This window comes from Macaca mulatta, chromosome 10, assembly GCF_049350105.2.
Source record: "Macaca mulatta isolate MMU2019108-1 chromosome 10, T2T-MMU8v2.0, whole genome shotgun sequence".
In the NCBI taxonomy this organism is placed as follows: domain Eukaryota; kingdom Metazoa; phylum Chordata; class Mammalia; order Primates; family Cercopithecidae; genus Macaca; species Macaca mulatta.
In genome coordinates, this window is record NC_133415.1 from 10,893,726 (window position 1) to 10,907,025 (window position 13,300).

A 13,300-nucleotide genomic window follows, 5' to 3' on the forward strand; every position below is an offset into this window, starting at 1 on the left:
AGTGCAGCCACTGTATCTGCCAATGCAAATATAAAATGAGGCCAGGCGCGGTGGCTCACACCTGTAATCCCAACACTTTGGGAGGCCAAGGTGGGCAGATCACTGGAGGTCAGGAGTTCAAGACCAGTTTGGCCAACATGGTGAAATCCTGTTATCTACTAAAAATACAAAAAAAATTAGCCAGGTGTGGTGGTGCATACCTGTAGTCCCAGCTACTCAGGAGGCTGAGGCAGGAGAATCACGTGGACCTGGGAGGCGGACGTTGCAGTGAGCCAAGATTGCACCACTGCGCTCCAGCCTGGGCAACAGAAGAAAACTCAGTCATAAATAAATAAATACAAATTAATAATAATAATAAATAAATAAAATGAAGCAGGCATGGTGGCTCACACCTGTAATCCCGTTTTTTGGGAGGCTGAGGTGGAAGGATCACTTGAAGCCAGGAGTTTGATTCCAGCTTGGGCAACATAACTGGACTCTGTCTCTACAAAAAAAACTTAAAAATTAGTTGAGCAAGGTGGTGAGCTTCTGTATGTCCAAACTCCTTGGAGGCTGAGTCAAGAGGATCACTTGAGCCCAGGTGTTGGAGGCTACAGTGAGCTATGATTACACCACTGCACTCTAGCCTGAGCAACAGAGTAAGACCCCGTCTCTATACACACACGAGAAAAGTATAGTTTAATAATAGATATAGGGAGTCAGACCAAGGAAGGCCATAGGCTCACGGTACTGTTTGGCAGTCAGGTCATGCCTGAGCACTTTACATAGTTACATTTTTGCTGCAACAATAGGAATGTGTTGGCCCACAGCAGAAGACTCAAATGATGCCTCCTAAGCAGGTAAGCGCACCCATCTCCCAGCTGCTATGAGTGTTGGCTGCTAAGGGTTCCCAGCTGCCCCAAATTTCAGAGAATTGCCCTCACTTGAAGGGAGTGACCTTGGGGACCTTAACTTCCTTAGGGCCCACAACCACTGACATGGACTAGGGTACAAAAAGCTGTCCATGCCTCAAGGTGAGTGACTGTGGTGGTGTTTCTGCCCAGAGCTCTCCTGTGTGCATCAGGTCAAAGAAAGATCAGGCTGAGCCCGACTCGGCTCTCTTCCTTTCCTTGTCTTGCTCATCTTCCTCCCTTACAGGATTTGCCTCCCTCACTAAATCCTGTTCATTGGATCTCTCTTACAGGCTCTGTTTCTAAGGGCTCTGACCCAAGACACCTATGAAATCAAATAGCCAGAAAAGAACTGGATCCAGGTTCTCAAACAGAGCTATCATCCATCATGGCCTTTATGCATATATCAGCTCTGATTGTTTGGTTTTGTGTTCGCTTTATTCTCCCCTGTGGTCCTCATTGTTAATGCCAGGTGTACAGCCAGACAGTTCAGCAACCCTCCTGTAGAGAAAACTCCATCCCAATAGTTTTGTTGTTGTTGTTGTTTCTTTGTTTTTTTTGAGACGGAGTTTTGCTCTTATTGTCCAGGCTGGGGTGCAATGGTGCAATGGCATGATCTTGGCTCACTGCAGCCTCCGCCTCCCAGGTTCAAGCAATTCTCCTGCCTCAGCCTCCCAAGTAGCTGGGATTACAGGTGTGCGCCAGCACAGCCAGCTGTATTTAGAAGAGACAGAGGATTTCACCATGTTGGTCAGGCTGGTCTTGAACTCCTGACCTCAGGTGATTCCCCCCGCCTTGGCCTCCCAAAGTGCTGGGATTACAGGCATGTGCCACCGCTCTCGGCCCCATCCCAGTAGTTATAACAAGATGCCAGGACTCATGCTGACTGGACTGTCTTGATCACATGTCTTTCCCTAAATCAATCACTACAAATGATGGCAGGTAGGGTTTGGAGTGCTTTCATTGGTTAGGACTGGGCCATGTGATCCCCCACCCCCAGGTGAGTAGTGAGTCACTCCCAAGGCAGCTACAGGGATAGACAGTGGGGAGGAGTGGTTCTGTTACCAGAAAGGGGTCCTGATCTAGACCTCAAGAGAGGGTTCTTGGATCTCGTGCAAGAAAGAGTTTGAGGCGAATTCATAGAGTTAAGTGAGAGCAAATTTATTAGAGAAGTAAGGAAACGAGGCTGGGCACAGTGGCTAGGGCATAATCCTAGTACTTTCGGAGGCCGAGTGAGGGTGCAGATCACTTGAGGCCAGGAGTTCTAGACCAGCCTGGCCAACATGGTGAAAGCCCCTCTCTACCAAAATACAAAAATTAGCCAGGTGTGATGGTGGGCGCCTGTAGTCTCAGCTACTCCGGAGGCTGAGGGAGGAGAATTGCTTGAACCTGGGAGGCAGAGGTTGCAGTGAATTGAGATTGTGCCACTGCACTCCAGCCTGAGTGACATGGCAAGACTATCTCAAAAAAATGAAAAAAAAAAAAAGAGAGACAAAAGAATGGCCACTCCATAGGCAGAGCAGCGGCATGGGCCACTCAGCTGCTTATACTTACTGTCACTTCTTGATTATATGCTAAGCAAGGCATGGATTATTTATGAATTTTCTGGGAAAGGAGTGGGTAATCCCTGGAACCAGAACTGAGGGTTCCTCCCCTTTTTAGACAAGACAGGGTAACCTCTGGACATTTCCATGGTATTTGTAAACTGTCACAGTGCTGGTGGGAGTGTCTTTTAGCATGCTAATGTATTACAATTAGTGTATAATGAGCAGTGAGGATGACCAGAGGCCACTTTTCTCACCATCTTGGCTTTGGTGGGTTTTGTCTGGCTTCTTTACCATCACGTATTTTATTAGCAAGGTCTTTGGATCTTGTGCTGACCTGTATCTTGTGCTGACCTATCTCATCCTGTGACTTAGCAGGCCTAATCTCCGGGGAATGCAATTCAGTAGGTCTCAGCCTTATTTTACCCAGCCCCTGTTTAAGATGGAGTCCTTCTGGTTCGAACGCATCTGACAGTTCCCTGGAGGAAAGTGGGGTTCCCTTACTAAAAGAAAGAGAATGTTTACGGGGAAGGACACAACACATACCCCCAGTAGATCCTGAAGGATGTCCACATGAAGTCCTTAGGATAACAAGGCATATGAAAACCATCAGTGGGCCGGGCGCGGTGGCTCACGCCTGTAATCCCAGCACTTTGGAAGGCCGAGGCGGGCGGATCACAAGGTCAGGAGATCGAGACCATGGTGAAACCCCGTCTCTACTAAAAATAGAAAAAATTAGCCGGGTGCAGTGGCGGGCGCCTGTAGTCCCAGCTACTCGGGAGGCTGAGGCCAGAGAATGGCGTGAACCAGGGAGTCGGAGCTTGCAGTGAGCCGAGATTGCGCCACTGCACTCCAGCCTGGGTGACAGAGCGAGACTCCGTCTCAAAAAAAAAAAAAAAAAAAAAGAAAACCATCAGTGAGGACAGGGCAAGAAAAAGGAACTTAATCCCTATTGTTTTGTGGAGATGGGTCGAGGGTGTGGGAAAGGGGATGAAGTGAGATTAGACATGTTGTGTGAAGCTTTAGAGGATGACATTAGGATCTAGGGTCAGAGATAATTTCATTACTATTTTTTTTTTTTTTTTTTTTTTTTTTTTTTTTGAGACGGAGTCTCGCTCTGTCGCCCAGACTGGAGTGCAGTGGCCGGATCTCAGCTCACTGCAAGCTCCGCCTCCCGGGTTTACGCTATTCTCCTGCCTCAGCCTCCCGAGTAGCTGGGACTACAGGCACCAGCCACCGCGCCCGGCTAGTTTTTTGTATTTTTTAGTAGAGACGGGGTTTCACCGTGTTAGCCAGGATGGTCTCGATCTCCTGACCTAGTGATCCGCCCGTCTCGGCCTCCCAAAGTGCTGGGATTACAGGCTTGAGCCACCGCGCCCGGCCCACTATTTTTTTTTTAGAGTCCGAGTCTTACTCTGTTACCCAGGCTGGAGTGGGCTCAGAGATTAGAGGGAGGCAGACCACCTATAAGAAATACATAAACCCTTTTTTTTTTTTTTTTGAGACAGAATCTGACTCACTCTGTCGCCCAGGCTGGAGTGCAGTGCTGTGGGATCTTGGCTGACTGCAACCTCCGACTCCCAGGTTCAAGTGATTCTCATGCCTCAGCCTCCCAAGTAGCTGGGACTATAGGTGTGCATCACCACTCCTGGCTCACTTTTGTATTTTTAGTAGAGACGAGGTTTCACTATGTTGGCCAGGCTAGTCTTGAACTCCTGACCTCAAGTAATCCTCTGGTCTCGGCCACCCAAAGTGCTGGGATTACAGGTGTGAACCACCACACCCAGCCTAACCCTTTATATATCCACAAAATATGTATGTGTCTATATATAGTATACAAGACGTACACAATTTAAGTTGTCCAGAAAAAGAATAGAGATATCTGTGAGATGGTGAGGTTGTCTGTAGTCTCTGCCATGAACGGGCAGATCTCTCTTCTCATGACTAATAAAATACACTTGTGCCTCCTCCTTACCTGGGCTTTTTCAGGAGGGCTGTGTCTGGGTGGGTACTATCTGGAATGCCCCACCCCGGTCATGTTTTGGGGAAATCTGCCCCACCCCAATAATTCCAGCGGGGGTACTTTCTCCTCGGAGGCGCACTTCTGCATCCTCTTTTAGTCACCTGGGATACCCGCCTGGCATTGCAGTCACCGCAGTACGTGCCTTAGCGTCCTCCAATTTGGTGTAAGCACCCCCAGGGTAGTGACTGTATCTCATCTAGCTTACTTCCTCAGTGTTCTTACTCAAAAAATATTTATCGAACAAACAATTTTATCAGGTATTTTGTGCAAGAATTTTTGCCTTGGGGGAAGGTCTGTGTGACTAAGAGCCCAAGAGGATCCCGTCTAACTTCAAGATTCTGCGTCGGGCATTGGTACTGAACTGGAAGCTGATTTATGGTGAGTAATTGAGAATATCCAAGGCCACTTTGACTCTTGCAGCTGTTGGATAGAGCAGCACCCTCTCCCGCCCTCCCTCTGAGAGTTCACCAATGGGCAGTCCCAGAAGTCTTTGAGGAGGAGAAGGGGGTCATAGTGAGAATTTACCCTGGAATGTAAAGTGAGAGGCCCCTTTTCAGTCTTTGCGCCTTCGCACGGGTCCGCCCCAAACCTAGAAGAACGCCCCTGACCCCTTCTTCCTCTACCTACTGTTACTCCTTTGACTCCGTCTGGTGACCCTATCGCCGACGCCTTCCGGAAAGCGCTTCCCCCTTTTCCACCCCATCGAGTTGGGGTTATTTCTCCTTTTCTGGGCTCTCTCCCATTGCTGGGGAGGAAGGGGGATATGAAAGGACTGCCTGACCGCGGCTCTCATCACAGTGGGCCTGGCTTACCTAGTTTCTCTCTCCCCTTTTGCCTTTCTCCTTTCTCCCTGTTGCAGTCATGGACTTCACTCATTACATATACATATACATATACATATACATATACATATACATATACATATACCTATACCTATACATGTTTTAAAATCGGGCAGCCTCCCGCTCCCCGCCCCACGCCCAGAATAGGTTCAGAGGGGCGCCCGGGTTCACGTGCGGAGCGTGTGGCCTCTGCGCCTAATGGGCGCCCCTTCACTACATGAATGGGTGCGGGCAAGGGTATAGGATTTTAGAATTCCAAGAGTCGTCGGGGGTCATCCCGTGGAATCCTCTCTTTTGCAGATGCTCTTTCTGGAGCCTTCCGATGCAAGCTCTTGGGCTCACGCAGCCCTTCTCCTCTTCTAAGCCCAGAGCACTTTCGCTGCTGCAGATCTCCACGGCCTCGGCAGGTAGGGAGGAGCAGGCAGGTGTCAGTGGCCTCCCTTTCACCGTTGGGGAAACTGACTCAGAGAAACAAGGCGACGGGCCTCGGCAGGGCGGGACTGTAACGGGAATTCAGGGCTCCAGGCCAGAGCGGAATTTATTGTCTCCTTTTGCGAAGCGTGAAAGTGAAATGATCGACTTCGGAGTCCCAGACGGAGACCCTTCAGTCCCCGAGAAGAATCGGGATGGGGTCTGTGATTAATGCAGTAATTACTCGCGCCTGGGCATTGACCCCTTGCCAACTTGGCAAGATCCGGCACGGTCCACCGCCCTTCCCTTCACAGGGTGACCAGTGGGCTGCGGCCTCTTTAAGGCCCAGCGCTCCGCCCCCGGCTCGTCGCCGACCTCCTCGCAGCCGCTCGGCCAGTTCCAGACTTTCCTCAGAGATGAGGTCATCTCCCCGTTACCCATTGGCTGCGTCGTGCCGCCACTCACAGGAAGTCACGCCTCCGTCTTCGCCTTCTTCATGCTGCTTCCTTCTCCGCCCGCCCCTTAGTCTGACGATCACGACCCCGATCAGGCCTCTGATTGGCTAGCGCCGCCGTCACTTCTCCAGCGGACAGTCTTCAGGACAGGAGGCGGGCGTGGTGGGCGGGCCCGCAGCTTCCGCGGCTGAGAGGAGCCGGCGGCGGCAGTGTCTGTGGTGGCCGTGGCGGCGAGAGCGACGGTCCCATCCTTCCCACCTTCTCCGTTGCCGCTGGCCACACGCCCTCCGCTGGCGGCGACTTCTCAGCTCCGTGCGCCCGGGCTGGACAGTGAGCCTCGAGAGGAGACGCGGGCGGCCAGAGCCGGAGTGGGGCGAGCCGCGGAACCCGGCCGGGAGCCGCGTGAGGCGGTGAGTGGGAGTCCGGGCTGGGGACCCCTCCCCCACCGCGGCCCCGCCCCGCCCGGAGCATCCTTTTTCTCCCCCGACCCCGCTGCGCGCGCCCTCGAGGGGTCAGGCAAAGCGGCCCTTGCGTCTCCGGCCCTCTTCCCGCCGGCCTTCTGCCCCTGCCCTCAGGGCCGGAGTCGCAGAGCGGCGGTCACTGTGCCGGGGCTGGGACCCGGGCCGGGGCCGGGCGGGCGGGCGCGGTCCTGCACCTGTGCACCGCCTGACGGGGCTGTGCTGCGCGGGGCGGGGAGGCACGGAGATCCTCGCCCTTGCTTCTCCCGGGGTGTGTTTTGATTGCAGGGACGGGGTGTCGTCCGCTTTCTCTGGGGTCTTGTGCAGACCTTCAGGATCAAAGTGCAGTCCTTAGGATTCTCAGGCAAGGAGGCTCAGCTGGAGTTGTTGGTGCTAGTATAGCAACCTGAATGCTGCCAGGTGTACAGGGCTCTGCAGATCTGAAACTTGATGGCCAAGAACTTTACCCTCTAAGAGAGCGTCTATCAGGACGCTGATTGAAGTCCACCCTCCCCGCTTCGGGTACTTTTGATACTCCATAGTACCTAGGGCTGGACCTTTTGAGACGCCTCCCAAACCTGCCACTTGCTAGCTATGTAATCTTGTGCCTTGGTTTCCTCGTCTGAAAAATGAGGGTAATAGCACCAGTCGCATACGGCTGTTTGTTGTGTCGAGTGAAATAACTCACGTGAAACGTTTGATACAGTGCTTGGCCCATAGTAAGGGCCCAAGAAATGTTTGCTTTTGGGATGTTGAGAATGACTAGTTTGGCAGTCATTAAGCACTAGCCCAGCTTGGCTTTGTCAAGATTTCTCTCTCTTGTCTGCCTATTATGCAGCGTAACGAAAGGGCAGTTGAACGGTTAACTGCTTGCCAGCCTCTATTTGGCATGAAGTTTGTGTATATACAGGAATGTGGAATACATCACTTAAATATAATAATGGAATTACTCCATGCTTCATATGTTTTTGCATAGTTTTAAACTCATAAGACGTCTGGAATGTCCCCGAGTTGCAAGTTTTTGAGATCTTTTCAGGGTCTTTTCTACATCAAGCCGAAACCTATAACATAAGACTTAAACTGTCAGTAAGATGTTAAACTTACATGTTTTACTTCAGAAGACCCCCAAAACTCCAAATGTCACTTATGCAGTTTTGCTGTTGAAAAGCAGTCATCTCCCGGGGGTGAGGTGGTACAGCCAGCTGGCCCGCAGCCCTGTGACTGCAGGGTGGGGAACCTTTGGCTGGAAGTTATTAAACTAAGTTTTGCCTAATGTCGTTTGCATATTTCATAGCGGATGAAAGGGCTTTATGTTACTGTTTCTTATTGAAATGACTTAGAAAGAAGCAATCCATTACTGCGTTCTTTAAAAACACTTGCAAAGAAAATATCTGTAGTCTAGCTCCAGTGTTTATTTCAGTTTTTGGCCAGTAACTGTTAAGAAGAGCTCCTCTTTAAGAAGGCTTCCAAAAGTCACATCCACTTGAATAAGTTATTTAGAGTCAAATCAAGAGAGGTGGAAGAGTAATATGTATCCCATCACCCAAAAGTATTTATTGGAGACTTTCCATGTCCTTAGTACTCTGCCAGATGCTATTAGGGAGTGATTAAAAAGAGTACGAAATAGAATCAGCCTGTAAAGGGCAAAACCATAAAGTTTGGGTCACCCGGTAGTAATTACAAGTACTACTTAAGGGATGACTTCATTTATTCATTCAGCAGACTTTTTGTTCCATGTTTGTAATGTGCCAGGTGTTTTTCTAAGGGCTGGGGCTATCAAGATAAGTGAGATATTGTCGCTGCTCATGAGGAGCTCACAGTGTAGTGGGAGAGGCAAAAAAATGGCAGATGATTGTAACGCACTGGAATAAACTCTAAATCCAGACTTTACTGGGAGAGTCAAGGGAGCTTTTCCTGTGGATGTATGGAAGGCTTCAAAGAAAATGGCATTTGAGCTGAATGTTAACCCAGATAAAGGAGAGGAAATTCCGAAGAGAAATAACAGCTTGGAAAGGTTTCCTGGTAGGCTAGGCACAGTGGCTTAAGCCTCTAATCCTAGTACTTTGGGAGGCCAAGGCAGGAGGATCACTTGAGGCCAGGAGTTCGAGTTGAGACCCGCTTGGGCAACATAGTGATACCTTGTCTCCACAAAAAAATTAAAGAATTAGCAGACGTGGTGGCTTGCACCTGTAGTCCCAGCTACTTAGGAGGCTGAGGCAGGAGGATCCCTTGAGCCCAGGAGTTTGAGGTGGCACTAAACTATATTCACACTGCACTCCATCCTGAACATGCAGTGAGACCCTGTCTCAAAAGGAAAGAAAAAAAAATCCTGATAAATCTTCTGATATACCAGTTATAAGCCCCAGGGAAGGAGAAGGAAACTAACATTCCTTGATGCCCACTATGTAAAAGTTAGGCTTTGATTGTGTTGCTTAAGGATAGGAAAATAGGCTGCAACTAGTTAAATAACTCATTTAGGGATACAGAGTTAACAGAACCAGGACTTGAATCTCTGACTTAAAAGTGTGGTATACTCTTCCTTTTAACATGCTTTTGTAGAGGTAAATATGAAAGAGGTAAATATAAAGGAGGTTAGAAAGTTCTACCCATATTATTATTATTATCATTTTATCACATCTGTTACAAGTTACTTTCTATGAAATGTTTCATATTTGATTTAGAGTCACTAAGGCGATATAAATAAAGTTTATATTTAAGGCGATATAATAAATAAAGGTTATCTTTATTTATATATTTTATGCTTATAAATTTGGTGGTATTTCCTAAAAGTATGGTCTGTGGGAACATTCAGTAAAAATGGAGTACAGGCCGGGCGCGGTGGCTCACGCCTGTAATCCCAGCACTTTGGAAGGCCGAGGCAGGCGGATCACAAGGTCAGGAGATCGAGACCATCCTGGCTAACACGGTGAAACCCGGTCTCTACTAAAAATACAAAAAATTAGCCGGGCGTGGTGGCGGCACCTGTAGTCCCAGCTACTCGGGAGGCTGAGGCAGGAGAATGGCGGGAACCCGGGAGGCGGAGCTTGCAATGAGTTGAGATCCGGCCACTGCACTCCAGCCTGGGCGACAGAGCAAGACTCCGTCTCAAAAAAAAAAAAAAAAAAAAGGAATACATTGATATATACAGATTCTATATGAAGCACTTTACTAACTTTGTTAAACAGGTATCAACTTTCTTTGAGAGTGCAGCTTAAATACTTATTTAAGTGTATTTAAAAAAAAATTTGTAGATTTACGGCCATTTAATTTACAAAGGGGAAATTAGAATTCTTAAGTCGTATTAACAAAGATTATTGTATTATATTTAGAGAAAACACTGTGGCAAGCTCAAATACCACTGTAAGCTCCCCAGGAGTGAGGATATTTGTTTTTCTTCCCAGCTTCAAGAGCAGTTCTTGGGACATAGCAGGTGCTCAGTAAATATTTCTTGAATATAAGATGAACGTGAACAAATATATATTTACTCTGTGTTCTTGTGTGTGTAAATATATTCACATAAATGCTAGGGTTGGTAGTTGCAATTGACGAACATAAGGAACATTTTTATCTACTGAAAAAAAGCTTTGGTCAGGAGGTTATATTTCAGGTTTTTGAAAGAGAAGAGATAAAACATTGATGGATTATGGACAAAGTGGTATAGGCTTGGGGAGTAGTTTTTATAAATGAATACATTTTGGAAGAAAGGGAACATTGAACAAAGAAAGTGACCCACTGACACAATTCAGCAAATATGGGCACTGTTTATGTCTAAGGCCTTAATAGAGTTTTGAGAATCAAGGAAGTAGCCTCCGCTCTCCAAGAACTTAGAACTTTGGAGAGCGGGTGTGTTAGCTGTCTTCCTGTGTAACAGATTACCTCGAAAGTTAGTGTTTAAGACAATTAACATTTCTTATTTTTCACAGTTTCTGTGAGTCAGGAATTTGGAATCAGCTTGGCTGAGTGATTCAAACTCAGGTCTCTCAAAAAATTGCAATAATGGCTGGGTGTGGTGGCTCACACATGTATTCTCAGCATTTTGGGAGACTGAGGCAGGTAGATCCCTTGAGGTCAGGAGATTGAGATCAGCCTGGCCAACATGGTGAAACCCTGTCTCTACTAAAAATGCAAAAATTAGGCAGATTTGGTGATGCACGCCTGTAGTCCCAACTACTCAGGTGGCTGAGGCACGAGAATCGCTTGAACCTGGGAGGCAGAGGTTGCAGTGAGCCAAGATCGCGTCACTGCACTCCAGCCTGGGGGACAGAGTGAGACTTTATCTCAAAAAAAAAAAAAAAAAAAAAAAAATTAGCCGGGACTGGCAGCCCATGCCTGTAATCCCAGCTACTCAGGAGGCTGAGGCATAAGAATTGCTTGAACCAGGGAGGTGGAGGTTGGCCTCTCTGCATGAATGCCTTCATGACATGGCAGCCAGCTTGCCTCAGAGCATGTAATACAAAAGACCAAGCTGCTGCATTGCCTTTTATGACCTAGCTTCAGAAGTCACATACCATCATTTCTCCAGTATTCTGTTGGCCACACATTGTGGGAAGGGACTACACAAGAATGTAAATGGCAGGAGGTGAGGGTCATTGGGGGCCATCTTGGAGGCTGGCCACCGCAGTGGGTAAAGTAGAAAATGTTTTGGTTTTTTTTTTTTTTTGAGATGGAGTCTCACTCTGTCACCCAGGCTGGAGTGCAGTGGCGCGATCTCATCTCACTGCAAGGTCTGCCTCCCGGGTTCAAGCCATTCTCCTGCCTCAGCCTCCCGAGTAGCTGGGACTACAGGTGCCCGCCACCACGCCCGGCTAATTTTTTGTATTTTTAGTAGAGACAGGGTTTCACCGTGTTAGCCAGGATGGCCTCGATCTCTTGACCTCGTGATCTGCCCCCTTCGGCCTCCCAAAGCACTGGGATTACAGGTGTGAGCCACCGCGCCTGGCCAAAGTAGAAGATGTTGAAAGAAGGTACTGAAGTGTTGAAGTAGGGGAGAGGGAGGGACTCAGAGTAGGAAAGATTACCTTTGGAGGAATGAGGGAATGGGAGAGGTTTAATTCCTTTATCAGATATTTATAAATATTTATTGTGTGTTTACTATGTGCCTTTCACATGGAGGCTAATATGTGGAGGTAGATACTGAATTAGGTTCACATGAAATGTTTTAAGTAATTTAGGCCAGTGTTGACATAAAGAAAAATATTTGAAATCTATGTATATGGTGAAGGTGGAGTCATTTTTTTTTTTATATTGATGAAAACAGTGAGTTAGTGATAGATGGGCAGGTACAGAGCATAAGTAGTTAAGAACATAAATACCACAGTCATACTGCATAGATCAGAATCCTGGCACTACTTGCTGACTGTGTGTATGAACTTGGGCTGTGTGACTATGATACTCTTGCTACTTTATCTTCTCTGTGACTCACTAGCTGTAAAATGGGGATAAAAATGGGGCCTGTTTCATATTGCTGCTGTGAGGATTAAATAAATTAAAAATATATAAAGTCCCTGGAACAGCTTTACATGCATGCCATTTTCATGGTTATTATGATCATCATTGGTTTTGGGCAGTAGCATAGAACTGACTATGGGTGAATTAGTTTGGAATCAGAGAGATGAATATAGACTGATATGAGTGTGCAGAAAGAGGCATTTAAATGTTAACCATTGCTGCTTCACCATCAGTTTTTCTATGTCAAGTACCTACATCTAGATAATTTGTATTTTACAAAGTAGAGTGAACCAGTGGCTTTATTTAGGTGAATACCACAGTTAAAATAAGACCCAAGGAGGTGCACAGTTGCCATTAAGGGTGTCTCTTACCATCTGGGCTCTCTGTCTGCAGAATGGATTTAGCCAGAAGCAGTACTTGAAAGAGCAGGTGCTTCACAACATCTAGGGCCCATAATAAAAATACCTACAATGAGAACCTGTGTGGCTGAGTTTGAGGGACAAGGTTAATCTGGAGGGAATTTCAAAGGTACAGGCCTGTTGCTGTGGCTCATGCCTGTAATCTCAGCCATGTGAGAGGCTGAGACAGGAGGATTGCTTGAGCCTAGGAGTTTGAGGCTGCAATGAGCTGTGATCATACCACTGTGCTCCAGCCTGGTTAACAGATGAGACACTGTCTCAAGTAAATAAATAAATTAAGAAAGTTAATTATAAGAAACTTCTAAATCTGGAGTATAGAAGTTTTGGAATTCAAAAGATGGATTTTGTGAAACTCCCATCAGTTTAGATAAACTCTTTAGAGGCAATAGTCATCTTCCTAATGAAGATGACTTCCATTTAACTACTTTAGGAAGTAGATTTGTTACCTCAAAAGGAAAGACAAGGAAATAGAAATGGATTCAGCTTTCTTCAGGTTGAAATCTGAAATCTCTAATTTTGTACAACAGAAAACGATTCTATTGACTTAAAAACTGCCCGGGTGTTTTTTTGTTTGTTTCTTTTGTTTTGTTTTTAAAGAGACAAAGTCTCACTCTGTCATCCAGCTACCACACCAGGCCTGTACCTTTAATTTTTTTATTTTTATCTTTTGGGAGAGTCTCATTCTCTTGCCCAGGCTAGAGCACAGTGGTGTGATCATGGCTCACTGCAACCGCTGCCTCCCAGGTTCAAGTGATTCTCCTGCCTCAGCTTCCCAAGTAGCTGGGATTACAGGTGTGTGCCACCACGCCT

General features: G+C 47.3%; 1 protein-coding gene and 1 long non-coding RNA gene across 2 annotated transcripts in view; one reads left to right on the forward strand and one right to left on the reverse strand.

Moving 5' to 3' along the window:
- Window positions 1-1,609: 1,609 nt before the first annotated feature.
- Window positions 1,610-6,464, reverse strand: LOC144331705 (uncharacterized). The gene is made up of 2 exons (XR_013399074.1): window positions 4,182-6,464; window positions 1,610-2,154 (listed from the first exon to the last, which is right to left on the reverse strand). It is a non-coding gene; the product is annotated as an uncharacterized LOC144331705 (long non-coding RNA).
- MRTFA (myocardin related transcription factor A) overlaps window positions 6,334-13,300 on the forward strand; it is a 221,309-nt gene continuing 214,342 nt past the window's right edge. The window contains 1 exon segment of the mRNA NM_001436085.1: window positions 6,334-6,575. The gene's annotated coding sequence lies outside the window, so the exon portion shown is untranslated.